Source organism: Oncorhynchus clarkii, chromosome 1 (assembly GCF_045791955.1).
Source record: "Oncorhynchus clarkii lewisi isolate Uvic-CL-2024 chromosome 1, UVic_Ocla_1.0, whole genome shotgun sequence".
Lineage (NCBI taxonomy): Eukaryota > Metazoa > Chordata > Actinopteri > Salmoniformes > Salmonidae > Oncorhynchus > Oncorhynchus clarkii.
In genome coordinates this window covers 20243989-20262221 of record NC_092147.1, presented here as the reverse complement: position 1 = coordinate 20262221, position 18233 = coordinate 20243989, and positions in this window count along the sequence as shown.

Below are 18233 nucleotides of genomic sequence, written 5' to 3'. Positions count from 1 at the left end.
ACCCTTTGTTGGCAATGACAGAGGTCAAACGTTTTCTGTAAGTCTTCACAAGGTTTTCACACACTGTTTCTGGTATTTTGGCCCATTCCTCCATGCAGATCTCCTCTAGAGCAGTGATGTTTTGGGGCTGTTGCTGGGCAACACGGACATTCAACTCCCTCCAAAGATGTTCTATGGGGTTGAGATCTGGAGACTGGCTAGGCCACCCCATGACCTTGAAATGCTTCTTACGAAGCCACTCCTTCGTTGCCCGGGCGGTGTGTTTGGGATCATTGTCATGCTGAAAGACCCAGCCACGTTCCATCTTCAATGCCCTTGCTGATGGAAGAAGGTTTTCACTCAAAATCTCATGATACATGGCCCCATTCATTCTTTCCTTTGCACGGATCAGTCGTCCTGGTCCCTTTGCAGAAAAACAGCCCCAAAGCATGATGTTTCCACCCCATGCTTCACAGTAGGTATGGTGTTCTTTAGATGCAACTCAGCATTCTTTTTCCTCCAAACACGACAAGTTGAATTTTTACCAAAAAGTTATATTTTGGTTTCATCTGACCATATGACATTCTCCCAATCTTCTTCTGGATCATCCAAATGCTCTCTAGCAAACTTCAGACGGGCCTGGACATGTACTGGCTTAAGCAGGGGGACAGGTCTGGCACTGCAAGATTTGAGTCCCTGGCGGCGTAGTGTGTTATTGATGGTAGGCTTTGTTACTTTGGTCCCAGCTCTCTGCTGGTCATTCACTAGGTCCCCCCGTGTGGTTCTAGGATTTTTGCTCACACTTGTGATCATTTGACCCCACGGGGTGAGATCTTGCGTGGAGCCCCAGATCGAGGGAGATTATCAGTGGTCTTGTATGTCTTCCATTTCCTAATAATTGCTCCCACAGTTGATTTATTCAAACCAAGCTGCTTACCTATTGCAGATTCAGTCTTCCCAGCCTGGTGCAGGTCTACAATTTTGTTTCTGGTGTCCTTTGACAGCTCTTTGGTCTTGGCCATAGTGGAGTTTGGAGTGTGACTGTTTGAGGTTGTGGACACGTGTCTTTTATACTGATAACAAGTTCAAACAGGTGCCATTAATACAGGTAACGAGTGGAGGACAGAGGAGCCTCTTAAAGAAGAAGTTACAGGTCTGTGAGAGCCAGAAATCTTGATTGTTTGTAGGTGACCAAATACTTATTTTCCACCATCATTTGCAAATAAATTCATTAAAAATCCTACAATGTGATTTTCTGGATTTTTTTCTCTCATTTTGTCTGTCATAGTTGAAGTGTACCTATGATGAAAATTACAGGCCTCTCTCATCTTTTTAAGTGGGAGAACTTGCACAATTGGTGGCTGACTAAATACTTTTTTGCCCCACTGTATTTTTTGCCCCATCACACATGTGTCTCTGGCGTAAAGGTGATCAAGAGTTTTTTCTCTCCTCTAGTTGCACAGGTGACATGCTTCAGTTTTCCTGCATAAAATCACTTGCCACTAGGAGCGCCACTCCTGGGTGAGCATCTTCTTGTTTGCTTATGGCCCTATACAGCCAGCCCGTTTGGAGGTAAATAGACAGCTACAAAAAATATAGATCAAAACTATCTTGGTAAATAGTATGGTCTACAGCTTATCATGAAGTATTCTAACTCAGGTGAGCAGAACCTCGAGACCTCCTTAATATTAGAGATTGACATCCAGCTGTTTTTAACAAAGACACACACACCATCCCCCTTGAGTTTACCCGACGCTACCGTTCTGTCCTGCCGAAAAAAAAAACAGCTAGATTTATATTTATATTTATATGAGGGCAAAGGCAGTTTATCCACTCGCCGACGTTGTCTCGTCAGGAATTGCACACGGTGGCCTCTATAGCACTGCCTCTTCCTTTTTTGAGTGTAGGGGATTTGGGCCTGGTCCGGGATGAGCCGTACAGTATGTTCTTTCACCGCCATCTCATTGAAGTAGAAATCCTCCTCCAAATCAAGGTTAGTGATCGCTGTTCTGTCTAGAAGCTCTTTTCAGTCATAGGAAACTATGGCGGAAGCATTATGTTCATAAAAGTTAAGGTCAGGGCAAAAAAACACTAAATAGCACAATTGGTCAGGAGTCCATAAAGCAGATGCTATTCCCTCCAGCGGAATTCTCTTAACAGTTTTGTTTATCATTAATGATGATTATTCAGCTAATTATTATTTGAGGGGCTTTTTGATTGAAGTTTGTTTGTCGATAGAAAGAAAAGGAGCTCATTATTCTCTGGATTTGGCTTTGATCATTTTGGCATTTCACTTCTGCCACATTAAAGATACAGCTGATGCAACCAAAATGTCACCATTATTTCAGTGCAGCCACTGGAGAGGAGCTCCTTTCATTTCTGGAATTTGAAACAGCGCTAACCTTTTATCAACAATGCCACACTTTACGCCGTGCCGGCAGTGGAATTCCACATTCAATGAACACCATTCTACCAATATCCAGCCCTTTTTCAGCAATGCCAATGTGCTTTGAAGAACTGTTGCCCAGTTGGCAAAGACAGAGAGGATGTTAGCGCCTTGTTGACAAGAGAGAGGTGATATAAACAAAGTGAATCAAACACCTCAGGGCATCTTATGATGTCATGAGTCATAAACAGGTTTTATGTTGTTAGTTACAACACAGTGAGGCCATTCAGATCAGACTGTCCTGTGATATATAAGGCTAGTTCAGCTTTGCTCATTGACACACCTCATCTCACAACCCACCACCTCTGTGTTTCTCCACTATCCTCATTCCAATTGCTTTGTAACTGCCTCCCAGGTGTGACCCCACCTGGGTTTGTCATTGCGCCCCATGGGTGATGTCACCTATGCATTGCTGTACTCCAGGTAAACAACATCACCACAGTGAAACATCACCATGTACCAGCCTTTGATTCACAGCAGGGTGTTTGTCATCCTGCTCCAATGCTCTTCTGTGACAATCTCCACCTAGTCAGTTAACACAGGAGGAAGCTCTCAACCCAAATATGGCAATGCAAGTCTATATAAATCCCTTGTTGGGAGACACAGTGAAACATACAGGCCCTGGGCTCATATCACATAACCCAGCAAGCAGATGAGATGAGATGGCTCAGGTGTCAGCGCTTGGCATAACATGTTTCATAATGTGTCTCCCTTTCTTACCTCCCTCTATATCTCTCTTGCGTCGCCATTCCTCCCCTTTCATTCTCTGTATTCCTTCTCCCTTGCTCCCTTTCCGTCTCCCTCCCTCTTTCCCCTCCTCCCTGTATCCCCTCCCTGCTCTCTCCACATTCCTCAGTGAGTGGGCGGAAGATTCATTGGGGATGTAGAAGCCCAAAAGGGCATGGGGTTTGCTGTTCAACAAGAGAGACACGTTTTATCAGCCATTCCCATCTCTCTCATCTCTGCAAGGCCACTTTGCTCCATTGAGTGAAAGTGGGTGACTAGACTGTATGGTGGTTTGAAGCCCTGAGGTGTGCAGAGGGACTGAAATGTGCCCCAGACTGCTCATCCATACTGGGATCACTGGACAGAGAAGTGCTGCAGTTCAGCCACTATGAACAGATCCGCTGCTCTCTCTCTCTCTCCCTATCTCTCTCTTCTGGGATAGGGAGGACAGTCCCAGTCAGTTGTCAGCTAATGAGTGGAGGACCCCTGCTGGACACTAAGCGCTACAGCAGCTCTGCTGAGATCACACGGTTTTCTTTGGAACCAACCTGGACTCAAAGGTAGACGTAACATAGTGAACGTAAATCAATAATGCTCCAATTAGTAAAATATGTTTAATTTCGTATGATATTTGTGGGTGTCCATTCGATATCACTTGATATGTTACAAATTAGCAAAATATATGATATGTTACGAATTCCAAATTGTTTGGCTAAAGTTTGCTAGGTTAAGGGTTTTGAGGCTAGGGTTAAGGTTAGGAGTTAGGTTAAAGGGTTAGGGGAAGGGTTAGTTAACATGCTAAGTAGTTGCAAAGTATCTTAAAAAAGTAGACCATTCCATTCTTGTGGGCCGGCAAATGAGTATTGGTGTCTCTGAGGGGTCTTTGGCCTGGTTTGCTAACTACCTCTCTCAAAGAGTGCAGTGTATAAAGTCAGAACATCTGCTGTCTCAGCCACTGCTTGTCACCAAGGGTGTACCCCAAAGCTCGATCCTAGGCCCCACGCTCTTCTCAATTTACATAAACATAGCTCAGGCAGTATATCTTATCCACATATCTTATCCATTTATATGCAGATGATACAGTCTTATACTCAGCTGGCCCCTCCCCGGATTTTGTGTTAAACGCTCTACAACAAAGCTTTCTTATTGTCCAACAAGTAAGAGTGCTCTTGAGCGGCTAGATGTTCTTTACCATTCCGTCATCAGATTTGCCACCAATGCTCCTTATAGGACACATCACTGCACTCTATACTCCTCTGTAAACTGGTCATCTCTGTATACCTGTCACAAGACACACTGGTCGATGCTTATTCATAAAACCCTCACTCCCCCCCTATCTGAGATCTCTACTGCAACCCTCATCCTCCACATACAACACCCGTTCTGCCAGTCACATTCTGTTAAAGATCCCCAAAGCACACACATCCCTGAGTCGCTCCTCTTTTCAGTTCGCTGCAGCTAGCGACTGGAATGAGCTGCAACAAACACTCAAACTGGACGGTTTTATCTCAATCTCTTCATTGAAAAACTCAATCATGGTGTAACGTGTGCACTGGGAGTTGGGAAGCAAGTTCAGGGAGTGAATACATTTAAGGAATAAACAAAACAAGAAACACAAACAACGCACAGACATGAAACAGAAACAATGACGCTTTGGGAAGGAACCAAAGGGAATGACATATAGGGCAGGTAATCAAGGAGGTGATGGAGTCCAGGTGAGTGTCATTATGCGCTGTTTTGCGTAACGATGGTGACAGGTGTGCATCATAACGAGCAGCCTGGTGACACAGAGGCCAGAGCGGGAGCACACGTGACAGTACCCCCTCCCCAATGTGCGGCTCAAGGCGCAGGACACCGACCAAAATAAAGATCCCGGGGATCAGGAACGGACCGGTCACCTCTGCTAAGGCACGGGAAGTTGTCGATCTGGCTGAGGCGCGGGAGCATGGCGACCTAGAGGATCGACGAGAGCGCTTACATGACAGTACCCCCTCCCCGGCGTGCAGCTCCTGCTGCAGGACACCAACCACAGGGACGATCCCGGGGATCAGGAGCGGACTTTGTCGCCTCCGCTGATACGCAGAACCGGCTGAGGCGTGAGGGCCTGATGAGCCGGCTGAGACCTCCCCGGTTGCCTTGGTCGCAACACAAGAACCTGTTCACCCAGCTGAGGCATGGGACCGTCTCGAGCCCACCGAGGCATGGGACCGTCTCGAGCCCACCGAGGCATGGGACCGTCTCGAGCCCACCGAGGCCTGGGAGCCCCTCGAGCCCGCAGAGGCCTGGGAGCCCCTCGAGCCCGCCGAGGCCGAGCCCGCCGAGGCATGGGAGCCCCTCGAGCCCGCCGAGGCATGGGAGCCCCTCAGCCCGCCGAGGCATGGGAGCCCCTCAGCCCGCCGAGGCATGGGAGCCCCTCGAGCCCGCCGAGGCATGGGAGCCCGTCGAACCCGCCGAGGCATGGGAGCCCGTCGAACTCGCCGAGGCATGGGAGCCCGTCGAAACCGCAAAGGCATGGGAACCCGTCGAACCCGCCGAGGCATCCCAGGTAGCTCCGGTTAGGATACCCGGACCCACCTTCACCTCCAACACACACAGAAAAAAACACCCCCTGATGCTTCCCTTCGGTGAGGCGTCATTCTGTAACGTATGCGCTGGGAGTCGGGAAGCAGGTTCAGAGAGTGAATACAGGGAGCACACGTGACACATGGACACTCTTACTGATAGTTGTGGCTGCTTTGTGTGATGAATTGTTTTCTCTACCTTCTTGCCCTTAGTGCTGTTGTCTGTGCCCAATAATGATTGTATCCTGCTTTGTGCTACTACCATTTTGTGTTGCCATGTGTTGTCATGTGTTGCTGACATGCTATGTTGTCCCTTTATGTAGTTTTGTATGGTCTCTCTTATCAATGTGTGTTTTGTTCCATATTTTTTATTTATTTATTTACATTTTTAATCCCAGCTCCCTTTTGCCTTTTGGTAAGCCATCATTGTAAATAAGAATTTGTTCTTAACTGACTTGCCTAGTTAATTTAAGGTTAAATAAAAAAAGTACAAAAATAAATTAGCAAACTGTCTAAAAACATTTTTTTGCTTTGTCATTATGAGGTATTGTGTGTAGTTTGAGGAATAAAACATTTTAAAAATCAATTTTAGAATAAGGCTGTAACATAACTAAATAGTAAAAGTCAATGTGTCAGAATACTTTCCGAAGGCACTGTATAATGTATCATATTAATTGAAATGTCTTGGATTTACATTTACTATGTTACGTCTAGTCTGTGAAACCATACTGTTGAAATTTAGACGTCCAGATTCTTATATTTTTATTTTTTATTTTATTTCACCTTTATCTGCGACCTGGCCAAGATAAAGCATAGCAATTCGACACATACAACAACACAGAGTTACACATGGAATAAACAAAACATACAGTCAATAATACAGTAGAACAAAAGAAAACAAAAAGTCTACAGTGAGTGCAAATGAGGTAAGTTAAGGAAATAAATAGGCATGGTGGCGAAGTAATTACAATATAGTAATTAAACACTGGAATGGTAGATCGGCAGAAGATGAATGTGCAGGTAGAGATACTGGGGTGCCAAGGAGCAAAATAAATAAATAAATAAATACCAGTATGGGGATGAGGTAGGTAGATAGCCCATCTGTAAACAGCCCATCTATGTACAGGTGCAGTGATCTGTAAGCTGCTCTGACAGCTGGTGCTTAAAGCTAGTGAGGGAAATGTGAGTCTCCAGCTTCAGAGATTTTTGCAAATCGTTCCAGTCATGGGCAGCAGAGAACTGGAAGGAAAAACGACCAAAGGAGGAATTGGCTTTGGGGGTGACCAGTGAGATAAACCTGCTGGAGCGCGTGCTACGAGTGGGTGCTGCTATGGTGACCAGTGAGCTGAGATAAGTCGGGGCTTTACCTAGCAGAGACTTGTAGATAACCTGTAGCCAGTGGGTTTGGCGACGAGTATGAAGTGAGGGCCAACAAATGAGAGCGTACAGGTCGCAATGGTGGGTAGTGTATGGGGCTTTGGTGACAAAACGGATATCACTGTGATAGACTGGATCCAGTTTGTTGAGTAGAGTGTTGGAGGCTATTTTATAGATGACATCACCGAAGTCGAGGATCGGTAGGATGGTCAGTTTTACGAGGGTATGTTTGGCAGCATGAGTGAAGGATGCTTTGTTGCGATATAGGAAGCTGATTCTATATTTAAGTTTGGATTGGAGATGGTTAATGTGAGTCTGGAAGGAGAGTTTACAGTCCAATCAGACACCCAGGTATTTGTAGTTGTCGTATTCTAAGTCAGAGCCGTCCAGAGTAGTGATGCTGGACGGGCGAGCAGGTGCGGGAAGTGATCGATTGAAAAGCATGCATTTAGTTTTACTTGCGTTTAAGAGCAGTTGGAGGCCACGGAAAGAGAGTTGTATGGCATTGAAGCTCGTCTGGGGGTTAGTTAACACAGTGTCCAAGGAGGGGCCAGAAGTATACAGAATGGTGTCATCTGCATAGAGGTGGATCAGAGAATCACCAACAGCAAGAGCAACATCATTGATGTATACAGAAAAGAGAGTCGGCCCGAGAATTGAACCCTGTGGCACACCCATAGAGACTGTCAGAGGTCCGGACAACAGGCCCTCCGATTTGACACACTGAACTCTATCAGAGAAGTAGTTGGTAAACCAGGCGAGGCAATCATTTGAGAAACCAAGGCTGTCGAGTCTGCCAATAAAAATGTTGTGATTGACAGAGTCGAAAGCCTTGGCCAGGTCGATGAATACGGCTGCACAGTAATGTCTCTTATCGATGGCGGTTATGATGCCGTTTAGAACCTTGAGCGTGGCTGAGGTACACCCATGACCAGCTCTGAAACCAGATTGCATAGCAGAGAAGGTATGGTGGGATTCGAAATGGTCAGTAATCTGTTTGTTAACTTGGCTTTCGAAGACCTTAGAAAGACAGGGTAGGATAGATATAGGTCTGTAGCAGTTTGGGTCTAGAGTGTCACCCCCTTTGAAGAGGGGGATGACCGCGGCAGCTTTCCAATCTTTGGGAATCTCAGACAATACGAAAGAGAGGATGAACAGGCTAGTAATAGGGGTTGCAACAATTTCGGCAGATAATTTTAGAAAGAGAGTGTCCAGATTGTCTAGCCCAGCTGATTTGTAGGGGTCCAGATTTTGCAGCTCTTTCAGAACATCAGCTATCTGGATTTGGGTAAAGGAGAAATGGTGGGGGCTTTGGCAGGTTGCTGTAGAGGGTGCCGGGCAATTGACCGGGGTAGGGGTAGCCATGTGGAAAGCATGGCCAGCTGTAGAGAAATGCTTATTGAAATTCTCAATTATAGTGGATTTATCGGTGGTGACAGTGTTTCCTAGCCTGAGAGCAGTGGGTAGCTGGGAGGAGGTGCTCAAATTCTCCATGGACTTTACAGTGTCCCAGAACTTTTTTGAGTTAGTACTACAGGATGCAAATTTCTGTTTGAAAAAGCTTGCCTTAGCTTTTCTAACTGCCTGTGTATATTTGTTTCTAACTTCCCTGAAAAGTTGCATATCACGGGGGCTATTCGATGCTAATGCAGAACGCCACAGGATGTTTTTGTGCTGGTCAAGGGCAGACAGGTCTGGCGTGAACCAAGGACTATACGTATTCCTAGGTCTAAATGTTTTGAGAGGGGCATGCTTATTTAAGATGGTGAGGAAGGCACTTTTAAAGAATAGCCAGGCATCATCTGCTGACGGGATGAGGTCAATGTCATTCCAGGATACCCCGGGCAGGTCGATTAGAAAGGCCTGCTCGCAGAAGTGTTTCAGAGAGCGTTTGACAGTGATGAGGGGTGGTCATTTGGTTCGCAGACCCATTACGGATGCAGGCAGTGAGGCAGTGATTGCTGAGATCTTGATTGAAAACAGCAGAGGTGTATTTGGAGGGCAGATTAGTTAGGATGACATCTATGAGGGTGCCCGTGTTTACTGATTTGGGGTTGTACCTGGTAGGTTCTTTGATAATTTGTGTGAGATGGAGGGCATCAAGCTTAGTTTGTAGGATGACCGGGGTGTTAAGCATGTCCCAGTTTAGGTCATCTAGTAGCACGAGCTCAGAAGATAGATGGGGAGCAATCAATTCACATATGGTATCGAGGGCACAGCTGGGGGCAGAGGGAGGTCTATAGCAAGCGGCAACAGTGAGAGACTTGTTTCTGGAAAGGTGAATTTTTAGAAGTAGAAGCTCAAATTGTTTGGGTACAGACTTAGATAGTAATATTAGATAGTAATATTGAGACAAGTGACAGATGTTATATGACTTTAAGTTATCTGGTCTATTGGTATGTGATCAAAACAGTTTATCGTATTTATGAATCATAAGGTGACTCATTTGGGTCTGCATGTTAAAAAATCTGTAGTCAGTCAGCCTACAGTCTCATTGCATGTCTGGTCACCTAATTGCAACAATCAAGACAAGCCAGCTGAGCAATGCAGACTTAATCACTCTTAACAATGGAGCATAAATTATATATTGATTGAGTGATCTGTTTGCTGATGCACCCGCCTCAGTCTACAGATCTAGCCAGAGATAAACATTAATCTGATTTGGACTGGATAATGTCTTCTTGCATAATCTTTCTGCAGTGGCATGACAGCCAGAGCGAAAGCCTTCTCTCGCTTTGTTTTTACCTTAAAGCCTCTATATCAGTGCCTCCAAACAAACTGGTTTTAGATGCAGTGCTGGTCCGTGGGCTGCATGAGTAGGAGACAGAGACACAGGAAGTGGTGGGCGACCAGTGAACTGTATTTCCTTTTCCTGTCTCCTCACTGCTCACTCCCTGCCCCCAGGTTATTACTGCAACTCTCAGCTACCCACCATACACCCACATGTGCTGTTGGGAGCACACACATGTACAATGGGTGCATAAACACACATACACATGCACAGGGGTGTACACACTGATGCAAGCACACACACATTTACCGATGCCAATGGTGTACACACATAGCTAAATAGGCATCCAGCACATTAGGCTGTTCAAAAGGCATGTATTTGTGTCCGCTTGGAGATGCCTCATATTTCACCTCCTCTTTAGCTATTACCCTCCCCACCTACCTAGCTGGCTCATAGGCCAGAGACAGCAGGTGGCAATTAATAACATTTACATCAATCAATCACTGTCTATCACCATTAACAAGGGAGGGAATGTAAGGCAGGAAAATACCAACACAGTGACAATGGGACCTGTCACGCCTCCGCTGCCTGCACCTGAACCACAAATATACGCACATGCATGCATGCATGCACGCACATGTACATGCACACACACACACACACACCTTATGCATACAATTCCTGGACCACATATTGTATTTGTGTCTACAGACAATCAAACTGTCTTGCCCTGTGCATTTATTTTCTTCTTCTTTTGATGTAATGCTTTTTTGTATGTCTGTGAGTTGTCCTGATTGCTGTGAGGGTGTGAAACAATGTGGGTTGACAAAACCCAGACACACACAAACACACACAAACAAACCCTCCCCCCACACACACATGACAGCGCGTTCAGAGAGCAGAACATGTACTGGCATGAATCATGGTGAATCATGCAGGCCAATTATACGGCACATAGAGAGAGGTATTGCTTTTAACCAGGACACTGGCTATTTATAATGGCCTGGGCGTGCACACACTCATTATAGGGCACAGAAGATGGTCACAATGGAAGGGTGGATGAGGGGTAGTGACTGCTTTTGAATGTCACAGAGAAGGTATCCTCTCATCTAAAGGGCTGCGGTGGGTCCATTGAAAACACCAATAGAGGACCATTTTAGAAGGAAAGATGTGTTATGTGTTTATAGAGCATTGGCTGGGACATGTTTCTATATGAGAGAAGGAGAGGGGGTTTGAGAGAGGGAGGTTATAGGGTCTTAATTTGAATTGAAGAGACTTGTTTCTGTTTCATCACGTTTCAACAGGCCAAGTCATGTTGAATACTGAAAAATATAACTGTCACCTACTATGGTGCACAATGCTCTATTATTAAATTTGATGAATTTACAAAAACGAAATATATCGCCAAAAGTAGGGGCTGGTATCAAACGTGACAATATTATGATATAGAAGATTATATCAATACAAGGCTGTGGTGGTTGGCATCAAATTAACATCAATTATTCCAAAACAACAACATCCCAACTCATTGGAAAAGTGCTTTAAATCTTCACCCCTACAAACTTCTGCTAAATTGGCTTGTTAAACTCTAATTAGTCTGACAAGTTGCTGGAAAACAAATAAACAAATGAACTTAATTATCATATCAAATACACTATCTATTGGGGGGGTGATCGACTAATTTTCCAAACACTTTGTTCTTTGATTGGCACGTTTTTTCACATGCCAATCATGCTGCTCCGTGCATCAGAGGGAAGTGTCAGCTTAATTCAGCATTGAAATATGTCTGTTGTTTACATATGGCAAGGAGTCTGTATTTACTACTGCTTCTACCCGAACACATTGAACAAGCAGAAGTGTAGCAGCCTTATTTTGAATAAACAATACAGAATAAATTAAATTGATTAGTAAAGAAATGAGGACAGCATTAACTACATACAGTGCCTTGCGAAAGTATTCGGCCCCCTTGAACTTTGCGACCTTTTGCCACCTTTCAGGCTTCAAACATAAAGATATAAAACTGTATTTTTTTGTGAAGAATCAACAACAAGTGGGACACAATCATGAAGTGGAACGACATTTATTGGATATTCAAACTTTTTTAACAAATCAAAAACTGAAAAATTGGGCGTGCAAAATTATTCAGCCCCTTTACTTTCAGTGCAGCAAACTCTCTCCAGAAGTTCAGTGAGGATCTCTGAATGATCCAATGTTGACCTAAATGACTAATGATGATAAATACAATCCACCTGTGTGTAATCAAGTCTCCGTATAAATGCACCTGCACTGTGATAGTCTCAGAGGTCCGTTAAAAGCGCAGAGAGCATCATGAAGAACAAGGAACACACCAGGCAGGTCCGAGATACTGTTGTGAAGAAGTTTAAAGCCGGATTTGGATACAAACATATTTCCCAAGCTTTAAACATCCCAAGGAGCACTGTGCAAGCAATAATATTGAAATGGAAGGAGTATCATACCACTGCAAATCTACCAAGACCTGGCCGTCCCTCTAAACTTTCAGCTCATACAAGGAGAAGACTGATCAGAGATGCAGCCAAGAGGCCCATGATCACTCTGGATGAACTGCAGAGATCTACAGCTGAGGTGGGAGACTCTGTCCATAGGACAACAATCAGTCGTATATTGCACAAATCTGGCCTTTATGGAAGAGTGGCAAGAAGAAAGCCATTTCTTAAAGATATCCATAAAAAGTGTTGTTTAAAGTTTGCCACAAGCCACCTGGGAGACACACCAAACATGTGGAAGAAGGTGCTCTGGTCAGATGAAACCAAAATTGAACTTTTTGGCAACAATGCAAAACGTTATGTTTGGCGTAAAAGCAACACAGCTGAACACACCATCCCCACTGTCAAACATGGTGGTGGCAGCATCATGGTTTGGGCCTGCTTTTCTTCAGCAGGGACAGGGAAGATAGTTAAAATTGATGGGAAGATGGATGGAGCCAAATACAGGACCATTCTGGAAGAAAACCTGATGGAGTATGCTTAAGACCTGAGACTGGGACGGAGATTTGTCTTCCAACAAGACAATGATCCAAAACATAAAGCAAAATCTACAATGGAATGGTTCAAAAATAAACATATCCAGGTGTTAGAATGGCCAAGTCAAAGTCCAGACCTGAATCCAATCGAGAATCTGTGGAAAGAACTGAAAACTGCTGTTCACAAATGCTCTCCATCCAACCTCACTGAGCTCGAGCTGTTTTGCAAGGAGGAATGGGAAAAAAATTCAGTCTCTCGATGTGCAAAACTGATAGAGACATACCCCAAGCGACTTACAGCTGTAATCGCAGCAAAAGGTGGCGCTACAAAGTATTAACTTAAGGGGGCTGAATAATTTTGCACGCCCAATTTTTCAGTTTTTGATTTGTTAAAAAAGTTTGAAATATCCAATAAATGTCGTTCCACTTCATGATTGTGTCCCACTTGTTGTTGATTCTTCACAAAAAAATACAGTTTTATATCTTTATGTTTGAAGCCTGAAATGTGGCAAAAGGTCGCAAAGTTCAAGGGGGCCGAATACTTTCGCAAGGCACTGTATAGCATTGTTCAGCATTGAACTGTATCCTCATGTATCCAACCACCTTCACAACACAGAGAGATCCAGAGAGATACATAGATAGTCAGCCAACCCAAGGAGGCCAGTAAGAGGTAAGAGCATAGGGAGTATGAGCTGAGAAACTTCATTATCTGACGTGTAGGTGCATGCTGCTCTGCTGTACCCACAACGGTTTCCATGGCAGCCCTCTTGTCATGTCAGCTGCATCTCACCTTGAATGAATAGAGACCTGAGGGGAAACATGAGGCTTCTCTCCCAGGAGCGTAGGGGAGGAGTGGAAGTGCGTCAGCCCGCCAGGCAGCCAGGACATTCCCACAGCAAACAGGGCTGTTTGTACCCTAGTGCCAGGATATGGCAAAGCTGACACTGACGCTGGCTGGCTGGCTTCCTAAAAGACTCTTATGTTCTCACCGGAAGAACTACATAACCACAACAACATAGCAGCTCCTCCCTGTGCTCTTTAGACAGACATCCTGGCCTCCTGCCAGGATTTTATTTCCTGTAACCTCTATCACGGAATCTTTGTCTATGCCATGTCTTATTTGGAATTGAGATGGAGTTATTTAAATCCATACTGCTGTTTTACCACCTTGATAGGGATATGGACAGAGGCAGGTAGCCTAGGGGTTACAAGCTTTGGGCCAGTAACTGAAAGGTTGCTGGTTTGATACCCTGATCCGACTAGATGAATATTCGGTCGATGTGCCCTTGAGCAAAGCACTTAACCCTAATTGCTCTGGATAAGAGTGTCTGCTAAATGACCAAAATGTCATCATAAAAAAATGTGCTTGCACTTGTACCTGAAGAGTGTGCCAGCATTGCACTGTATCTGTGTTTCCTCTTGATGTCCTCCGTCTTGATGTCCTCTGAGTACAGACATGAGAGTTGGGTGGGTGAGGAGGAGGGCACGGCAGGTTTCCATGACAACATATTTTTATTTGTGCTTCCTCAATGGCGTTGTTGTAGAGGAGAGGGTCTGGCAAAGTTATTAGGCAAAGAGACAGGTTGGTGCGCTGGGTTGGGCAGGCGGGCGTGGAAGCCAGCTCGTATACACCCCTCAAAACTGACCGACTCATCACTTGTTCTTCAGCACAAATACCTCAGCAAACCTGACCCCATTGGTCCTGTGTAGGTATTCGGTGGACAAGGTGGGCACAGGCTAGCCTACACCAAGCCCACACCAGCCCAACACGGGTAGCCCACACCAATTCCACATGAGCCCAACACAGGCTTGCCCAGCATGGGCTAGCCCATGACAAGCCCAACAAGGGCTATCCCACACCAAGCCTAGCATGGATTAGCCCACACCAGCCCAACACGGGCACAGGCACACCCACATGAATCCCAACATGAGCTAGCCCATACCAAGCCCAGCATGGGCAAGCACACACCAAGCCCAACACAGACTAGTCCACACCAAGCCCAGCATGGATTAGCCCACACCAGCCCAACACAGACTAGCCCACACCAAGTCCAGCTACTTCATAATGTAGAGGCAGGTGCTTATTAGAATATTTGTGGGTGTTGGTTTGCACACAGGTCTTTTTGTGCAGACTAGTCTCATAGACTAGACATAGTAAACGAAAATCCGGGATGCTGAAATTAGTGTGATATTACATTTGATATGGTTACATCAGACAGAAAGTTACTTAACCCATTTAGAAATGTTAAGACCCCTTAAAGGTAATAAAAATATATATATTTTGGGGGGGGATAAAACATTGAATTTGGCATTACTGCTATTAGCCAATAGAAATGCATTGAATAACAGATTCACTACATGGAACAACAGTCAAAGTGTTCTTTAGTGTTTGTTCTATAGCTGAGAGATAAGAAAGATCAGGAAACACAAAAATATATATTTTGACATGTATTTATCCCCTTATTTTATCCCCTTATCTCCCTATATACTTCCATTAATTTTTTAACTGGTACCAACCTTCAGACCCCTACAGACAGAAGTTGTCAAAAGAGGTTGCACCAACTTCAGAGGAGTCTTGTGAGGCGTGTGGGTGTCTTAGAGCAAAACGGAGAACACCATCGTGTTCGTGAGTGTCATCTTTCAATAGATGATAGTTAGGTTACTACATACGATTCTGTGAGAAGACAGATTTTCAGGATGTCTCATGGTCTGACAAACACCGCTTGAGCTCTGCCACCATTTAACGCAGATGCGGAAGGGTGACATTGGCGGATGCGGTGGGTTGAGATGCAGCCCATGCAAAACAAAACTGATATCTCTAGCTTAAAACAGACTGATTTTGACCCAGATGTTTTTATTATATTAATTAGATTTTAGCGGGGTGCAACCATTGTAGGCTAAGGGTTAAAGGAACATGAAATATTATTTGATACATCATTATGATAAAGTTTTAATTATGGGAGATGACCTGTACTCTAGATTGCCAAATAAGACAGAATATATGTTATGGGCATACTTGTCTACAGTATATCATCATGACAAAGTATTATTTTTTTCAAATGTCCTCAAAGTTCAAAGTGCGCTGCCAGATTAATATCCTTTTTTTAACTACCATGGAGCAAAGCGGTTTTCTTCTCTTGTCTCCCTGCTTGCAGACCCGCAGGGCTCTTGCGCATTGCCATAGCAACCTGACTCACAAAGCTTTGAGCTAGAAACACAATCTTTACCAGGTTGAAAATTGTGAGATTGTAACTCCTAAATGGATCCTGCAGTTTGTTTCAGGGATTTGACAACTAGCTAACTACTTCACATGCAGATATTGACTGGTATCATTGTGTGTAGCAAATTTTTCTAGCTTGCTACACTACCTAGCTAGACAGACAGCCTTTCTAGAGAGACCATTGCATTGTGGGTATTGTAGTTGATTTGAACTCTGCAGATTTTCACAATTTTCAAGTTGCTTCCTAACTTGTTATAAATGCGAAATGCCTGTTTTTTTCACAACATATATTGTTCTCACATATTTGACTATTAAACTGGAACTACTAACAATGTTGTTAGTTGTTCCAGTTTAATAGTCAAATATGTGAGAACAATATATGTGTGGTTTTGAATGGATTATTCCTTTAAGTCAAAAACAAAAGTAGAGTGGTTGGTCGGGGTGGGTGGGTAGGTGTATAATGCAAATGTCTAGCAACCCAAAGATTGTGTGTTTGAATCTCATCACAGATACATTTAGCATTTGAGCTAATTAGCTACTTTGCAACTACTTAGCATGTTAGCTAATCCTTCCCCTAACCCTAACCTTAACCCCTACTAGCTAACGTAGCCGCCTAGCTAACGTTAGCCGCGCCTAGCTAACGTTAGCGTTAGCCGTCTAGCTAATGTTAGCCATAACATATTGGAATTTGTACCATATCATATGTAGCCTGGATTTTTGTTGACTATATTACATCTACCCCTGAGTCCAGGCTGTTTTGTGCAACCATTACTGAGTGTTGTTCCAGTTTAACTGTTCTATTATGTCATGCCAAAAAGGTAACCATGTACAATGCCATTGTTGAGGTCTTTAAAAAATATAGGTATGTGACATAATTAGAAACTTACTTTCTCAAATAATAAATATATATATTGTTTTACTGTGGTGTTATATTGACCTATTAGCCTGTTTGTGGGCTAGCTTGGGCTACAGCTAGCATCCCATGTAACGTTTGATAGCAAATATCAGAGAAGGCATATTTTATGAGCACACATGACAACATAGTTAACTGCCACGAATCTCCGGTTTAAAGCACACTGTTGGTTGTACAGTGACCGAGAGACTGAAAAACAGCTTAAATCTCCAGGCCATCAGACTGTTAAAAAGTCACTACTTGCCGGGCCTCCGCCCAGTACCCTGCCCTGAACCTTAGAGGCTGCTGCCCTATGTACATAGTAATTGAACACTGGTCACTTTAATTATGCTTACAAACGGTTTTACCCATTTTACATATATATACTGTATTGTACTCATGGCTCATCCTATATAACGACTATTTCTATTCACATGCAAAACCGCACCATTCACACATACTGACATACAGTTGAAGTCAGAAGTTTACATACACCTTAGCCAAATACATTTAAACTCAGTTTTTCACAATTCCTGACTTTAAATCCTAGTAAAAATTCCCTGTCTTAGGTCAGTTGGGATCCCCACTTTATTTTAAGAATGTGAAATGTCAGAATAATAGTAGAGTGTGATTTATTTCAGCTTTTATTTCTTTCACTATATTCCCAGTGGGTCAGAAGTTTACATACACTCAATTAGTAATTGGTAGCATTGCCTTCAAATTGTTTACCTTGGGTCAAATGTTTCAGGTAGCCTTCCACAAGCTTCCCACAATACGTTGGGTGCATTTTGTCCCATTCCTCCTGACAGAGCTGGTGTAACTGAGTCAGGTTTGTAGGCCTCCATGCTTGCACACACTTTTTCAGTTCTGTCCACACATTTTCTATAGGATGAGGTCAGGGCTTTGTGATGGCCACTCCAATACCTTGACTTTGTTGTCCTTAAGCCATTTTGCCACAACTTTGGACATATATGCTTGGGGTCATTGTCCATTTGGAAGACCCATTGCGACCAAGCTTTAACTTCCTGACTGATGTCTTGAGATGTTGCTTCAATATATCCACATAATTTTCCTGCCTCATGATGCCATCTATTTTGTGAGGTGCACCAGTACCTCCTGCAGCAAAGCACCACCACAACATGATGCTGCCACCCCATGCTTCATGATTGGAATAGTGTTCTTCAGCTTGCAAGCCTCCCCCTTTTTCCTCCAAACATAATGATGGTCATTATGGCCAAACAGTTCTATTTTTTTTTCATCAGACCAGAGGACATTTTTCCAAAAAGTACAATCTTTGTCC